The sequence below is a fragment of the Macrobrachium nipponense genome, chromosome 17 (genome assembly GCF_015104395.2).
Source record: "Macrobrachium nipponense isolate FS-2020 chromosome 17, ASM1510439v2, whole genome shotgun sequence".
Taxonomy (NCBI): Eukaryota; Metazoa; Arthropoda; class Malacostraca; order Decapoda; family Palaemonidae; genus Macrobrachium; species Macrobrachium nipponense.
In genome coordinates this window covers 31,427,652-31,442,014 of record NC_087210.1, presented here as the reverse complement: position 1 = coordinate 31,442,014, position 14,363 = coordinate 31,427,652, and the positions used below count along the sequence as shown (strand labels likewise).

Genomic DNA, 14,363 nt, shown 5'->3' with positions numbered 1-14,363 from the left:
AATAGCGGGTTAGAGACCGCGCATGGCCTGTGACGTACATACTTAGTCTCTCCATCAAGCCAGGAACTATTAGAGACCGCGCATGGGCCTGTGACGTACATACTTAGTCTCTCCCCAAGCCAGGAACTATAAAAAAGAGGGCGCTAGAGGGGGGGGTGAGCAGTAAATGTTAAGACCTCAGGTTTGTTAGCTATGAAAAATGCAAATTGATTAAAAAATTTGTCATTTGTTCACATGCGGAACAAACCTTCTATTTTAACAATAGGATAGACTTACATTCAGTGGGAGGTACAAGTATCCTAAACCAGCTGGGAGTTAAGCCACCTGACCACCCCTCTTCTCTTCAACAGAAGGTGGTCTTATGCCCGTGAGAAGATAGATAAACAGATATCTGACAACTCAGCCGTCTGGACTGAAGTACAATGACATATGAGCTAATTCATTGCAACTAGGGAACCAAAGAAAATTCTGACTGTTCAAGTAACGAACCATATACTCACAGGGGTTTGTTACCATTCCTCACTCCCCCTTGCTGTAGAGAGAGGAGCATTTTGCTACTGAATAGAAGGTTTGGTATTTCAAAAAAACATGAAGCACACCAACTTCAAGTATGGCTACCTTACTCAGCTGTATCAGACCAGTCCAGCATATGACTGTCTATTCCTCAACCCGCACATAGGAAGAAGAAAGGAACAAAGAGAAGGAAAGAGACCAGCCAACTCATTCATTATCTCTTCCACACAATCATCTTAAGTAAGATACAAAATACCCTATTTTGGGTAATGGATGAATTACACAACTTGTTGGGCAGCCACCGCAGGACCTAAGGAAGTGTCCAAAGATCTGTGAGCAACGTCTTTCAGGTAAAAAGAAGTAAACGTGGACTGGCACAACCAGGAACCAGGACTCAAAATTCTATGAACAGCAAAATTTTTCTTAAATACCAGAGGAGAACTTATACCTCTGACGTCATGTGCTCTAGCCCGCACAGACTCAGTGAGAGAACCATCAGGCGAGGAATAAGCCTGCTTAATTGTCTCACATAATCAGAATGAAATCGCGTTCTTGCAAACTTCTTTTCTAGAACAACCTGTGCTGACAGAAAGTCTACAACATCTAGGTCTTAGATGATGAGTCCTTTTAAGGTAACATCTTAGGGCTCTGACTGGACAAAGTAAAAGCTCCTGTGGGACATTGTTCACAAAGTCATTCAATGATGGAATGGAAAAAGAGGCAAATCTGTCATCATGTACTGAGGGATTTTGGGTCTTGGCCACAAATTCCGGGACCAACTCGAAGGTCACCGACCCCAACCACTGACTGGTATGTTTCACATCATAACTCAGGCCATGCAGTTCCCCCACTCTCTTCGAAGAAGCCAAGACCAACAGGAAAACTGTGTTTAGCATCAGATCTCTGTCTGATGAATGACACAAGGGCTCAAATGGAGCTCAAGTGAGGCTTCTCAGGACATGCGGAACATGCCATGCAGGAGGTTTGAGTTCCCTTGGAGAACAGGTTTGTTCAAAACCCCTGAACAACAAGGAAATCACCCAAGATAGAGATGTTTAACACCAAACCTAGTGCTGCTCTGTAGCCCCTGACAGCAGAAAGAGAGAGTCCTTTTTCATCCCTGAGGAAGATAAAAAAAAAATCTGCCATACGCTGAACAGAGGCTTTGAGCGGAGAGAAACCCCATCGACGACACCAACCACAGTAAACTACCCATTTCCCCTGGTAAATTGCTGATAAGGATTTTCTGAGGTAACTGGACATACGTCCTACTGCCTCCTGAGAAAATCCTCTTACTCAGAGGAGATACTTAATAGTCTCCATCCGTAAAGAGACAGGGATTCTACTGACTGGTGAGATCTTTCGACAGGTTGACAAAAGAAGTTGTCACCACGTACATTTCTTTCGGTTTTTTGTTTTGTAAAAACAAAACCTGAAGGCAAAGCATCTTTAAATAATATCCTTTTTGGTTTGTATTTGTAAGCTGAAAATATATGATTGAAATAGTAAATAAAGAAGTAGCATGAAGTAGGCCTAGTTAGGCATACAGCCCTAAATTCTAAAACCCCATTAATTAAACTAGTTAAAAAGGACTAAGTGAAGCCCCTCATCAATTCATGGACACACACACACACGTTTAGAAAACTGCCATTCACCCCATCACACCACGCATATGGCGATTGACAAGAATAAATTTCAATTCAAATGCATACAAGTGGAGGCACCATAGTATAGATAGCGGTAGATAGCCAACCTATCTTCGTCAGTACCATGGTCTGTTCAGAGGGAAATTAAGTTCCCAAAGCATATTATATAAATTTCATAGCCATACCTAATAAACTGCTCCTAATGTCATCTTTTAAATCTGTTGGGAAGATATGGTCCTGATAACCTCCCTTCAAAGAAACTTCAGCCAGCGACTTGATTTCTCTCTATTTGACGGAATCTTTTGGAATTATATGCCTTTTGGACACTTGCCAGAAGTATAGGCAGAACCAAATACCATACAAGTTTGCATAATTGACACTATTTGAATGACAATTGACCTAAAACACGAGAACAATACCAAGGACAAATACAGTACAATAAGCATACTTTGCTGCACTTGTTATTGTGGGGCGACGGCGACACTATGTCATCGGTACTAATCCGCCAGATGGGAAACAGTCAAATCCTGGATAAATGGGGCTCTCCATTGAAGTACCTCGGCGCTAATTTCAAATTAAATTATAAACACACGAGATTACATACAGATTCAAGCAATGGCTCATTTTTTAGCTTATTAAAAGCTCTGTTTGACAAAATTTAATGGCTATTAACCAGAAGTACTAACAGGTCCAGAATAAGCTTTTCCTTGGCCCATCCCAGCCCATTCACACCCTCACTCTTACACTAAGCTTAAGTACTCAAACAAGATACTTTTCTGTCCAGTCAGAGCAGGATGCCTGAACAACTTGTTGAGCAACTACCACAGGTCCCAAGGAAAAGGTTTCCAAGGACCTGTGAGAGTCACCTTCCACTCAGAACAGTTGTTCGTTGATGCTAGACACACAAACGCTCATTACCTGATGCACAAAAGTGTTCTTACAAAAGGCTAGGAACAGTCCAATGCCTCTGCTTAGCGGGCTCTTGTATGAGTACGGAGGCAGACATCCCCCTCAGGGGAGTCAAAAACTCCCCTGGTCACCTCATGAAGCCAGAAAGAAAGGGTGTTCCTGGACACCTTCCTGCACTTGCCTGTACTTACGAAAAGGCACTTAAACAACAATCCCAGAAAGCTGACCTTTTCATGCAGTACCTTGCATGAGAGCAACTCATCCAGGTCACCAATACGTATAATGAATTTTCAGAAAGAGGAATTAAGAAATTCTCAAATCCATCATCAATAGCTGACAAGTTTTGAGTTCTTGCCACAAACTCAGGTATGTAGGTAAATGAGATACCCCCACATCCATCAGAGAGCTAAACAAGATGAGACGCCTTTCTGCTGTGGCCAAGCCAAGAGAAAAACAGTCTTGAAGGTAAGATTTCTATCCAAAGCTTGTTCCAGGGGGTTGAAAGGAGTCCTGGTTAGGCTACAGAGCATGACAGATACATCCCACCCCACTCAAGAGGACATACCCCCAGAGGAGGGCAAGCTGTTTAAAGCATGGATAACTCCACTGAATTGGAGAGATCAATTCCCTTCAGTCTGAAGACATGGGAAAAAGGGTGAGCAATAGCCTTTTACTGAGGGCACTGACAGGAGCCTGTCTCAATGAAGGTGGATGGGGAAGTCTTCGATCAGCTGACCACATGCACCAAAAGAGAGATACTCCTTCTAAAACACCAATCACAGATGGCCCACTTTCCCTATTACAAATTCATGGCAGAACAACAAAGGTGGTATGACACCTCTTCTATAACACCTCCCTCAGCCCTATGAAAAACTTCTCTCACACAAGATCCCTTATCTAAAGTCCACGTGAAGGGTGAATGATGTTCTACTTTGGGATGGGGTCTGGTGATACCTCCGAACGTGTGTCAGCCACACTTTCAGAAGTATCACCACAAAAAGATCTCTCTCAGCACCTTGACCAGAGGCTCCCCAGGCTTGAACAGCCTTCCTTCTAAGCAAAGTTGTAGAGACCACTCTGTCCCTACAAACTGACCCTTTAGACTGAGTTGGTCTGCCAGGACATTCCTCTGGCCAAGAATATACCAGACTGACAGCTTGAAGCATGGCAAACTGATCACTCATGGATGTGCAGAGGAAGAGAGACCATCTTCCCTGTTTGTTAACATACACCACTACATTTGTATTGTCACCCATCAGCAATATTGAGTGACCTGCCAACTGCTCCTCAAATGCTTCTAACACTAGCCATAATGCTTGCATTTCTAGCACCAATCTTATGCAAAGGAGGTGAGTCCTTCAACCACATTTCTGAGAAAAATTCACATTTCAGATGTGCACCACACTGTCCTTGGATGCATCCAAGGACAGGCATTTCCTGAGGAGGTAAGTTCATTGAAACTCCTGCTAAGAGGTTCCTGCCATCTATCAACCATGCTGGATCCTCCCTGACATCTCAATTCAAGAGGCAAGAGCTGAGAAGTGAGATCCCAAAGAGCAGACAGTTTTGCTGTAGTTGCCAATGAATTAAGCATAGGGGGTTCTACCCATGAGGCAAAAGCACAAGTAACTGGTGACCTGGAACCACCTGCCATTACTGAGCTGATTGTTCCTGCTGGGCCGGGAAGTGTGTCATTACCTTCCTGAACATGTTCACTGGAGAGTCTGAAGATAAGGCTCTCACCACTGCTTACACCAAGGTAAAAACATGAGGCCATCACCACACCAAAACTCAGAACCTTGAGCTAATATATGATCCCCACGCGGAAAAAGCAGAGGAACTGCTGAGGGTCCTGATAAATGGGTACTTGAGCTTACTCATCCTTCAGGTCTATCAAAAGCATGAAGTCATCCTCCATGATGGGCTCCAGTACCAAATGCACTATTTCCACCATGAAATGAGATTGGAGGACAAACTTGATTGGTGGACAGAGATTGATTACATCCCTGGTCACCAGCTGCTTTCTAAACCATGTAGAAACCCAGAGACTGGCACTCTACAATTTGTGTGTGCCCTTCTCCTTCATCATCTCCATCTCTGCTGATAGGAGACCAGAGACTCTGATGAAGCCAGAAGGTATGGATGGAACAAAATATGTGTTTAAAATAAGGGAGGAATTCTGAATCTGTCATGAAGGACTGATACTAATGATGGCTTTGCTTCAAGAGTCTGCTACACAGCCCAATGGTGAGACAGGCAACTTGCTACTCATGGCAGTGGAGGAAAGGGACTTGCCACTCTCAGTGACCCCCTTTCTCCAATTTTCCTTTTCTTCTCTCACTAGCAATGGCTGAAATAGAAGGACAAAAGGGCTTGAAATATTGCCTTCCCTTCTAAGGCAAAGAAAATTGGACTCCTTGTCTTTATTTGAGAAGAGCAGATTTTCTTGCAACATTACACAGAGAAGGCTTAACCAAAACTAAGTGTTTAGCTACTTTGTGAACACCATTTGAATAGTGTCCCTTATAATCTGTAAAGCCCAAGCTGGTAGAAGGTACAAATGAACAAGCACACACAAAGCCTGTTTCACACACACACACACACCTCCCATACATTCAGCAAATCCTACACAAGAGAGGAGGAAGAGCCCAGAATGAGTGCACTCAGCACACAGATGCTCCAGACAACATGAATGTGCCGAGGAACATGAATGTGCTGACTCTCCCAAATATGCCCTAAAAGAGACAAGGGGCAGGGCCTATCCTCCTGTCTGTGCCCACATGGACCAAAGAACTCACACTGAGCAAATGGTCAGTGCACATACATCCAGATGTGTCTTACTGGAGGCAAGAGGGCAAGGGGTTGTTCCAAGCAACCACATGTATACAGTCCTGAGATTAAGTACGCACAGCATGAGCAGAACGTGAAAGCTCATCCAGTGGTGGTCCTGAAGGATTATGCTTGAAAGAGTCAGGAGCAGTCCTCCTGTCTAAATGGAATAGGAACATCTATTCTGCCAGAGGCTAAACAATCAAGCACCAAAGACCAAGACTTCGCCCCCTCTCCTACAAATAAGGAGAGAGGAGAAGTTGAGGATGAAGAGGAGGAAGAAGAAAAGTTCAACAACAAGGAAGAAGAGGACAAAGGCGAGCACCAGGAATGCTTCTTTCCTTTCCTCTCTTGGGTCCTGCTGGTTTAGGATGCTGAAGGGAAGGTCAAGGCAGGAATCAAAGATCCCAACATAGAAAAAACTAAATGGGGGGAGGTCTGCTACTGGAAGCTATGGAAGCAGTTGCAGATGCAGTAGCAGAAGGAAGAAAGAGAGAGCTCCATAGTAAAAGGTGAATGCTGCGGCAGGGGACAAGACCTAACTAGGGGCACCAAACCCAACAGCAGGGTCATCATAAGAAGAGAGTAAGTGATAGGACTCCTTCACATTTAAAAGTACTAAACACCACCCACCCTTCCCATGGTAGTAAACACTACCAGCAGACAGGAAAATAGTAAAGGAGGGAGAGAAGAAGGAACCAGAAGATTCAATAATGCCACCAGAGGCGTGTTCACTAAGAACAGGTGCACACCTTCCCCCAAAATAAAAGAACAGCACCTGTGGGATCATGGGTGACATGAAGTCCCAAAAAGGACACCCATACCCCTTGCAGTGGTGTTATGTTTTTTCCTCTGCCACAAAGGAAAAATAATATTAGCAAAAACAAAAATTCAACCAAGAAAATGAATCAAACTACTCATCATCATTCAATAACAGTAGGAAGAGAGAGAGTGCAGTGAAACATCACCCTCCCTAGCAACCAAATAAAAGGTGACCAGTAGTGTAAGGGGAGTAAGGGTATTACCCAACTCAGCCACCCTTTAACTACCAGTTAACAACTTATCACCAAATTCACTGACCTCTCCAGCTCATGTATGTAAAAAGCAATGATTTTTATTTCTGTAAAAACAAATGTAATTAAAATATGAAGTAAATTATATATATGATAGAGGAAAGCACATTATACTTAAGAAATGGAGAACCAGAGAGAAACCTGATCTTGTAATCCAGACATCTTTTGTGCTTTGCTTTGCCAAGAGTCAAATTGCATTAAGTTTTTAAAAGACATGACTGAATTAGTTCAAGGTCAGTTTCTCAGACAAACCTGTAAAAAGCAATAGCCTATAGGTGATGCTTCTGGAATCTCTGATTCTTCCTAAGTAATAGCAATGTGCTCTTATTAGGTTAAGGAGAAACATTCTCTTCAGTACTAGTGGAGGTAAAGGGTACTGTGGAATGGTCTTTCATTCCTGGATTTTTGGTCTTTACCACACATTCAGGTGCAAATGAAAATTCTACAAAACTCCAATCCTGATAATGTCTGACCTACCTTAAAGGAGCCAACACCAAGAGGAAAACCATCTTTAGTGTAAAAATCCTGAAACAGTTCAATTGGAAGATTCAGGCCTGGGCAGCAAACTGATATACAAAATCCCATGCAGGAAAACAACAGCATATACATATTATACAAAGGTAGTGTCATGTATACGTTGTGCAAAAGTAGTCGTGTAAGAGTAAGAGGAGTGATAACAAATGATTCATAAGAGCACAGATATTAACACTTTTCACTCAAATACAGCACAGCACAATTACACAGGGAAACAAGATTAAGGTACATTAATGGAAAAATTATCACTGAAAAGGATGAAAGGATGGAATTAAAGAAATACTAATGAAACAGTAAAACAAAAAATTCTGCTCTCAGCTATTAATAGCTCTGCAGATACGTACAAACACTGAGGCATGTGTACGGTGAGTACCTGAAGGTCTATGGCCTACTGCTCTTCTGTTTCATAGAGAAATTAATGCAGTGTCTGGGATATTTGAAGACCACACATGGGCTGAATATGAATGATGGGTTTGTTTTTACTACTACTCTACATGAACTTTTCACAGTATCACTGTCTTCATTGAATCTCTCACAAAAAAAAATTAACTGCTGATAGTCAAAACTTGGTAAAGCAAGCTGCTGCTTTACACATCATCAATATCGATTCAAATATGTATCTATCTGAATATGTTGTATTACTATAACAATATTCAGTAACTGCTGTCAAATCAAGTAATTTTGTCTGCCTAAGAAAATCTTTTATTTTACTTATTATCCTACACTGCACTATATAACTGGAAATTTAGCATATGTGGCACTAGCATATCAAATTTACTGGTCTATATGGGAGCATATCAGAGCTCAAATAACAAAAATGTCTACAAACACAAACTTCAAATGTTATACCATTTGGTAAAGTGTAGTGTAGAATATGAGGTTTGTAAGGTTTGTAGAGTAATTAGTAATGGACATAACTCTGCCAAGTAATGATTTATTTAAATTTCTATAAAATATATTGAGGAACATCAAAAACCTGAAGCTGCCAAAATTAATATTGTAATTTAGTGATGATAAATGAATTCAAGATACTACTGTACTCAACCCTATAAAAATTTATGGTAATAACAACTAAAATCACTTACACCCTATAAGCTATCAAACTAAAGGCCATAAGAGAATACATTACCATTTGATTTTCTGAGTTCTAATATCACAGAAGAGAAGTGCTGCAAGGGCATTGCTGGTGTCAAGCTGGGTTACTCCTTCACGGAATCTGTAGGTTATACCAAATTCTACATTATTATGATAAAATAGTTTCATGCATATTTACGAGGTAATTGCATAGCTATTAGTAACAATCACTCAGCAGCTAAAGTTTTTAAATAAACGAGTTGCGCCATTTCGTTTTGGGTAAGTGACTTGCCCTGCCCACTTTCAAGGGAAAGCTAGGAACAACTTAGCAAAGAGTTTCAATTTGTTTATGCCCTTATTTCATGCAAGGGGAGGAGGGAGGGCTACTTGGAAAGTACTATATATAAAAATTCATTGTTTCGTAAAAATGTAATTTTTATAAAAGTAACTTACCAAGTAGCAATAACACAGCTGAATCCCACGTTAATAGGAGGTGGGATGCATGGACATACTATCTACCCCAAAACATTACAAATGGTAATGAATTTGAGAATAGAAAAATGACTAGCATTGATATAATGCTTGTCATTTCCTTACCTGATACGAGAGCTGCTGCAGGAAAATACTGCCTCTAGTTGGCGCTCATCTTACTGTATAGAGGCATGGCAGTGCGTATAGCTGTGGAGCATCTACTGCTTTAGTTGGGACTTGGCAGTAAAGGACAATTCCGATGGCTGACAAAACATAAAAAAGTTGCCCTTGCCCAGGGTGCAGTACCACAATATACAACCAGAAAAAACAACAATGTAAACTACACCACATTAATTAAAATCACCAACCAACCATTAAAAACTGATTGGTACTCCAGGTACACAGTACATACCACCCGGCTCCCCTAAAAAGTCTACACCATTGTGGTAGCATAAAAAGGTTGGGATTGTACGATTGAATGTCTGATGCTTTTGTTATTAGGTTGGGGAGAATAGACAATTTTGAAGCCATACTGTTTTGTATTTAGTGGTTACATAATTTAATGTTTCTTTTCTTCTTATTTTTACTACTTGCAATTTGGTAGATGGGATTGAGTGAGTGGGTTTTGTCCCTTTTCACCTGAGAAATCTCTCACTGACTTCAACGGAGAAAAGTCAGTATTGGCAACTGACAGAGCAATTGAACAGCTGGTGAGATTAGATCCAGTTTTATGTTCAGTTTCCAGTGAACAGAGCCATTCCTTAAAACAGTGTCTGTCTCAAATGGGATGGGGAACCTTGTGACACATCAGTTTTTCTTCAACCGCCTTGGAGAGTTGTCTTTCGCTTTCCTCTCCTTTCCCAAGGTGGTTTTTTTTAATAGAAACCTGTGCATTGTTTCATATTTATTCAGCCCAGAATTCCATGGATATCAACATTTCTGGGCTCAGCTCGTGTCGCCCTATGAAAGATCCTTAATATCATTCTTTCTAGGTAAAATTAGCCTAAAATTACCAGAGAAAAACAAAATTAAGAAAATGTCAGTAAAACTGACTCGCTCACTCTTAAAAAGAAGTGTCGGTATGATAATAGGGGCGAGTGTGGAACACTACCACGAGACAAACACCAATTAGAACTTCCTATCAGAATCCCCCCAAGAGAGAGCTGATACCAACGGGCGATGCAGCCTCTACTACTACTACTAGAGGACGCCACGGACAGCAGCGCCCCTAGCGGACATCCTTAAATTTTAGCGCTTCGTACAAGACGCATTTTTCCTTGTGTTGCACTATCTCAGGATTTATCCTTATTTTCTACGATGGAACGCTCTGCAATTGCCACGGCTAAGTTAAGTAACTCATAAGTAATATTTTACCACTTTTTTATCTTCCGGGTACCAGTATTTTCCTCTTAATAGGTCATATACGGTTCCCCGGTTGTCTCGTGGCGGCCATGCTGCCTCGTAAGAATTCCCGGTCCTCCATACTGGGACTTCTTATACTTATGGGCTTACTTTATCACGTTCATTGTTTTACATCGAGTTCTAGCTAGTTTAGCCCTTCTACCATTCTCTTAGTTCGGTATTTAGGGCTACTTATTATTAATTTATTTTTATTCCGGCCCAGCATCCCGGCTCTTGCTCTTCATCGGCTATCGCTGGCTCCGAGTAGGCTTCTGTTTCTTGGAACAGTCTGCCTCCTCCTGGGCTTCTTTCTCTTTTACTAAAAGTGTCTCTTCCATCTTTTCGATGTACATATTTATTCTATTTAGGGTGTTAGGCTAGCCTAGGTGCTTGTTCCTTATATTGGTTCAGCTTGGTTCACGTGGCCCTCTCACGGTTGTGTTGCTCGCGGCCTAGGCCACTTGCGGTCACGTGTTCCATCGCACCTTACCCTGCCCCTACCCTCCCTTTCTGGTATAGGGAGGAGCTGGGGGACCCCTTGGTTGTCTTGACAACCTCAGTCGCCTTCTCTCTCTCCTTCTCGGAGGTGGCCAGGGGTTCCTCCCAGCGGGGGGTATAGGGCGACCACTCATGAGGTTCAGGGTCTCCATGCGGGTAGTCGGTGAGGCGGGGAGGAGTAGGCCATCCCTCCCCCCTCTCTCGCTCCCGCCGTGTTTTGCCGAGACCCCCCCTCCCCCCCCCCCCTCCCCAGTTGCTCAGCCACCCCCCTTGCTATACGAAAGGAGCCTTCCGTCGCAGCCGGGGCACCTTTGGTATAGGTTACTGGCTCCGCTAGCGGGCGGGGCGGGCACTACTAGTGGTCGGTTGCTTGCCTACTATATCCTTATATCTCTCCCCCGCTACCGGAAGGGAGCTTACTTCTTACCTACGCACTCTTCTAGTAGACGGGTGGAGAGAGGTTTGTTTTATTATTATTATTTTAAGGATATACCCTAATTGTACAATATTTTACAATGAATTGTGTATTATTATTATTATTATCTACCATCCCCGCTATTTTCCGTCGTGGTTTCCATTACCACCACTCCTGGTTGGTTTCCTTTTGTGTCTCCGCCATCAGCGGAGCCATAGCCTAGGATACCAACCTGGTTACCACACGTATTTTGGCGGGGCTCTGGTTTATTCTAACTTTATCGCTCCGGCACCAGCGGGAGCATCTGTTTAGACTGTAAGTGTTTACTTGGTACTCATGTACTTTTCCACTTACAGGCTACCAACTGCCGAGGCAGGTCCCTAGCGTGTAACACGACGCTGTTCGACCCCTGTGGACATGATGAGTGTAGGTCTCACGCCCCCTGTGCCACGTCCTACAACGAGACGATCGTCTGGCACCCTGAAGCCTGCGCCATCTGCTACGACCTGGTCGGTCAGCTGGGAGATGGGGTAAGTCCGTTATAGGCTTACTTATCATTTTACTAACAACTTTTAGTCGTAAGTTTGTTAACCCTGTTCCACCATTGGCAGCTAATCTCGCCTTTCTTTCAGGCTACCGGTGTGAGGGAAGTCGCCCTCGCCACCCTGAAAGCGTGGGTGGGCGGCTTCGGGAAGAACGCCGCCAAAGGCCAGCCCTACATTCTTGATAAGAAGCTGGCCGTCCAGATCTTCCACCCGGCAAGTCGACGGGCTACGTTGACCCCTTGTCCGCTGCCCCGCTGATAGCCTCCATCCAGCATGACCTCCAGCAATCCTTTGACGTCGTAGCCTCCCAGGAGTCGGTCCCGGACGTCGCTGCCCTGGACCTGAACATCGAGCCTATGGCGGTAGGGGTGGAGGATTTGTTGGTAGAGGTAGGTGTGTCGGGCGCCCAAGGTCCTTCCTTGGGTGCTTCTGGATCTTCTCCTGTCCCCTCTTCTAGTGCTTCATTCCAAGGCTTTGTGGGATCTGAGATCCCTACCCGCTCTCTCTGTACCCCAAAGGCGAAGGGACAGAGAGAACCGAAGACTCTAGCCAAGACGACTTCTAAGAAGTCGTCTTCGTCTTCTTCGGCTAAGAAGTCGTCGACTTCCTATGCCGATGCGGTGAAAGCAAGGCCGAGCTCTTCTCACCCAAAGAGCTCCAGAAGGCAAGGCTTCGAAGGAGAAGGCTCGCGCTCCCGACCCGCCGAGTCACTGCCTTCTCCCGCCTCCACCGCTTCCACTCCGGCTACGCCGGTAGGGGTAGCAGGTACTAGCACCTTTGATCCCTCTGCTTTTTCAGCAGGGGTGATGGAACAGGTGGGCGTGCTGGTAGGCTCGCAAATCTCTGCACTGGGGTCACGGTTCGAGCAGATGTTTGCACAGTTGTCAAACACTCTGTCTCAATCTGGCCAATCAATCCAGGATCTCTCTAACAGAATGAGAGAAAATGAGGACCGAGTAGCTGGGCTATCTCAGGTTCCTCCCCCACCCCAGTCTCCCCAGCGTCAAGCACTGGGATTCTTCAACTCCCGCCTTATGACTCTTTGCCAGCTTTCTCTATGGAGAACCCATGGAGAGTAGCTGCCTACGCTCCATTCAAAGATGGAATGATCTCTATCTCGGAGTGTGGAACTCGAAGGATTGAGGACTTCGAGTTTTACCCTCCGGTCTGACGCAGCCTTTCATCGGCTATGCTAGGCTGACGCCAACGGCTCTGACGAGGGAAGACAAGATCTCTAAGGAGTCGGTCTTGTATAGTAGAGATCACGCTCAGCGGGAATGGGTTCACTGCCTTGAGGACTGGGAGTGTACGAACACCAAACTCCAGGCCTACAAGAGTCCCTTCACTATTTTCGCGACGGAAGAGGAGGTTTCTCTTCCGTTCGCTACGAAATTAGTGGAGAAGTCCCTTCAGCAGTCCTCAAGGATGAGCCCATCCCACAGTTGAGGGAGGCGGAGTCTACTTCTCCGCTCTTCCCGGCCTTCGGAGAATTGTGGGAGAACTTGCCAGCTACGTTCACGCTTGGTAAGCTCAAAACCGGACTGCGCCATGGACCAGTTCGGCGAGAAACTACCAAGGCTGCCGGATTCCCTAATCCAGGCAGAGTTTGATGCGCGAACCAGGTTTGGCAGGTCCCTCAATTCCCTTATAATCACGGAAATGGCTGCCCTCTCTTATGCTACGGAACCGCTGTTCAAGATTCTGGCGAAATCTCAGTTCCAGACGGTTCTAACGGACGCTTTTGACTTCTTCCAGGCTAGGAGGAACTGCCGGAAGCATGTCCTACAGGAGTGTACCATTAGGCATGAGCCTAATAGACTCTTGGCCGCTAGCATGTGGGGAGCGGATCTCTTCCCAGAGTCCGCGGTGAACGAGGTACACCATGAAGCTGCTAGGCTCAACCAGAGCCTTAGAGCTAGGTGGGGTATTTCCTCAAAGAGGAAACAGGAATCCGTTCCCACTGCTGGCAAGAAACAAAAGAAGGCTGGTAAGAGGTTCCAGCCATATAAAAAACTCCAGCAACAGCAGCAATTTGTGCAGGCGGTCCCGGTTACCCAACAGGGACAACCTGCCAGTTCAAAGCAGAACCAGCCTATCCTCCTGTTGCCCTCGCAATCCACAGCCATCCACTTCCTACGCTATCTCGCCGGCCTTCAACCCTGCATATGAGGCTCAAGGCTACACTCAGCCGAGAGGTAGGGCGAGAGGTTACTTTCGTCAACGTGGCGCAGGAAGGGGTACGAGGAGCAGACAGTTCAGAGGAGGGCGTGGTGGCCAAACCCGCCCATCAACAATGAGGCTCCCCAGGTAGGAGGGAGGCTGTTCCTCTTCCGCCACAGGTGGGGGTTCAGCAATTGGGCACAGAGCATAGTGTCCAAAGGATTGGGCTGGAGTTGGATCAAAGATCCTCCTCCAATCAAATCATTCCATCAGATACCGTCAAAGGAATTGACAG

The 14,363-nt window shown here is 44.7% G+C and overlaps 1 protein-coding gene and 1 long non-coding RNA gene across 2 annotated transcripts in view; both read right to left on the bottom strand.

Moving 5' to 3' along the window:
* LOC135195870 (NBAS subunit of NRZ tethering complex-like) overlaps positions 1–14,363 on the bottom strand; it is a 227,704-nt gene that overhangs the window by 122,439 nt on the left and 90,902 nt on the right. The gene's annotated exons all lie outside the window — the stretch shown is intronic.
* Positions 1–14,363, bottom strand: part of LOC135196020 (uncharacterized) — a 40,695-nt gene that overhangs the window by 15,518 nt on the left and 10,814 nt on the right. Inside the window, exon 3 of the long non-coding RNA XR_010310277.1 lies at positions 8,634–8,720. This is a non-coding gene — a long non-coding RNA (uncharacterized LOC135196020). The remainder of the gene's footprint in view (positions 1–8,633; positions 8,721–14,363) is intronic.